The following is a 2,922-nucleotide window of genomic DNA, read 5'->3' on the forward strand; positions in this document are numbered from 1 at the left end:
CCAAGGCACGCCCAAAACATGTGGAGGAAAGTATCCTCAGACTCCCAACAACACCAACAAGTGCTAGGTACCTGGGGGAACATTCGGTGTAATACTAAAAAAGAATAGAGCGCAAATGCAAAATAAATTAATACCAAATCTGAAGAGAGTCCATAAATAAAAATGGGGATTTGGTCCCACCATATGGCCATATCGTGCTCAAGCCCACTACTACGTCAAAGTACCCCATTATCAGTGGGTCCTACACTATCCATGAAAAAGAGATGAATCCAGCCCTTCTAACCCTTGGAGATAATACTCCTTGCTGGGAAAGATGTGCAAATGCACTACAGGGGACTCCTCCTATATCCACTTGATGGTGGACACTGATTGAGTACAGGTGTGTGTGGGGGGTGGGGAGGGCTGCTCAACCTCGATAATCTGGTCAGACCGAATACATAATAAACAGGCAAAAAATTTGGGGGAGCATACCCATGTATTTCTAAAGCTGCTGCAGCTATGAACCAAAAGACATGTATATTAAAAAAGAATAGCGCGCAAATGCAAAAGAAATTACTACCAAATCTGAAGACAATCCATAAATAAAAATGGGGGTTTGGTCCCGCCATATAGCCATATCGTGCTCAAGCCCACTACTGCGTTAAAGTACCCCATTATCAGTGGGTCCTACACTATCCATGAAAAAGAGATGAATCCAGCCTTTCTAACCCTTGGAGATAATACTCCTTGCTGGGAAAGATGTGCAAATGCACTACATTCGGTCTGACCAGACTACCGAGGTTGAGCAACCCTCCCCACCCCCCACACACACCTGTACTCTATCAGTGTCCACCATCAAGTGGAGATAGGAGGAGTCCCCTGTAGTGCATTTGCACATCTTTCCCAGCAAGGAGTATTATCTCCAAGGGTTAGAAAGGCTGGATTCATCTCTTTTTCATGGATAGTGTAGGACCCACTGATAATGGGGTACTTTGACGCAGTAGTGGGCTTGAGCACGATATGGCCATATGGTGGGACCAAATCCCCATTTTTATTTATAGATTGTCTTCAGATTTGGTAGTTATTTCTTTTGCATTTGCGCGCTATTCTTTTTTAATATACATGTCTTTTGGTTCATAGCTGCAGCAGCTTTAGAAATACATGGGTATGCTCCCCCAAATTGTTTGCCTGTTTATTCGGTGTAATACCACTGGTGTTCTGTACCATCTGGCAAGGAGCTTATAATCTCCCTACTGATATCTATGCGCTATTGAGGACCTCTGGGCAAAGAGTACAATTCTTACCATCTACATGGTCCATCTATGTAGAAATACTGTACTGGCGACCCTAGCATAAGGAACAAACTTTTCAGAGGAAGGGAATACAATAAGACACGTGGCCACTCACTAAAACTAGAGGAAAGGCAGTTAAACCTTAAAATACGTAATGGGTTCTTCACTGTCAGAGCGGTAAGGATGTGGAATTCTCTTCCACAAGCAGTCGTATCAGCAGGGAGCATTGATAGTTTCAAAAAACGATTAGATGGGCACCTTAAAAACCATAACATACAGGGGTATACAATGTACAACATACAGGGGTAGACAATGTACAACATACAGGGGGTATACAATGTACAACATACAGGGGTATACAATGTACAACATACAGGGGGTATACAATGTACAACATACAGGGGTATACAATGTACAACATACAGGGGTATACAATGTACAACATACAGGGGTATGCAATGTACAACATACAGGGGGTATACAATGTACAACATACAGGGGTATACAATGTACGACATACAGGGGGTATACAATGTACAACATACAGGGGTATACAATGTACAACATACAGGGGTATGCAATGTACAACATACAGGGGTATACAATGTACAACATACAGGGGTATACAATGTACAACATACAGGGGTATACAATGTAAAACATACAGGGGTATACAATGTACAGCATACAGGGGTATACAATGTACAACATACAGGGGTATACAATGTACAACATACAGGGGGTATACAATGTACAACATACAGGGGTATACAATGTACAACATACAGGGGTATACAATGTAAAACATACAGGGGTATACAATGTACAACATACAGGGGTATACAATGTAAAACATACAGGGGTATACAATGTACAACATACAGGGGTATACAATGTACAACATCCAGGGGTATACAATGTACAACATACAGGGGTATACAATGTACAACATACAGGGGTATACAATGTACGGTTAACAGCAAACACGCACACACATCATAGGTTGAACTGGATGGACTGATGTCTTTTTTCAACCTCACAAACTATGTAAGTATACCTTGATGAATAGTAATAATATAGAGGTGCTAAAAATCCAACTCTGAAGTGTGCAGATAAGGAAACACTAGAATTTAATCTAATAATAAATGATTAGTAGTTAAAGTAGATATAGATACAATAGATCGAGTCACGTGAATGATCTATGAAATTACATCAGTCAAAATTTATATACAATAGTATCGAGGACAATCATGTGAACAATCTCTGAACACCAGAGATGGGTGGGTGATTGGCAGAGAAAAGTGCCTGGGTGTATGCTGGATGACTGTATAAATGCTAAGGGCACATGTGCTTGGTATCTTCGGCTGGAGAACGTGGTCCCGGAGGGAGGGGGCGGCTGCCCTTCCTATGTAGAAGCTACCATGTGGCCTTGGGTAGTCGACCTGAGGCCCTTAAAGTCAGATAGGAGCTGAACACGGATGTCCTGCAGAGCTCACTGGAAGGGAGACACTGGAAGGATCTGATTCTGCCTACAGTGAGTACAGATCTGTGTCATGGGGCCTGTCCTGTGAGGGGCCACCCCTTCAATGGAAGATTCAGTGGATGGGTATCAGTAGAAGAGATGACAGAGAGAGTCCTGAAGATAAAGTAG

The sequence above is a fragment of the Pelophylax lessonae genome, assembly GCF_965119305.1.
Source record: "Pelophylax lessonae genome assembly, contig: HAP1_SCAFFOLD_751, whole genome shotgun sequence".
NCBI classification, from domain to species: domain Eukaryota; kingdom Metazoa; phylum Chordata; class Amphibia; order Anura; family Ranidae; genus Pelophylax; species Pelophylax lessonae.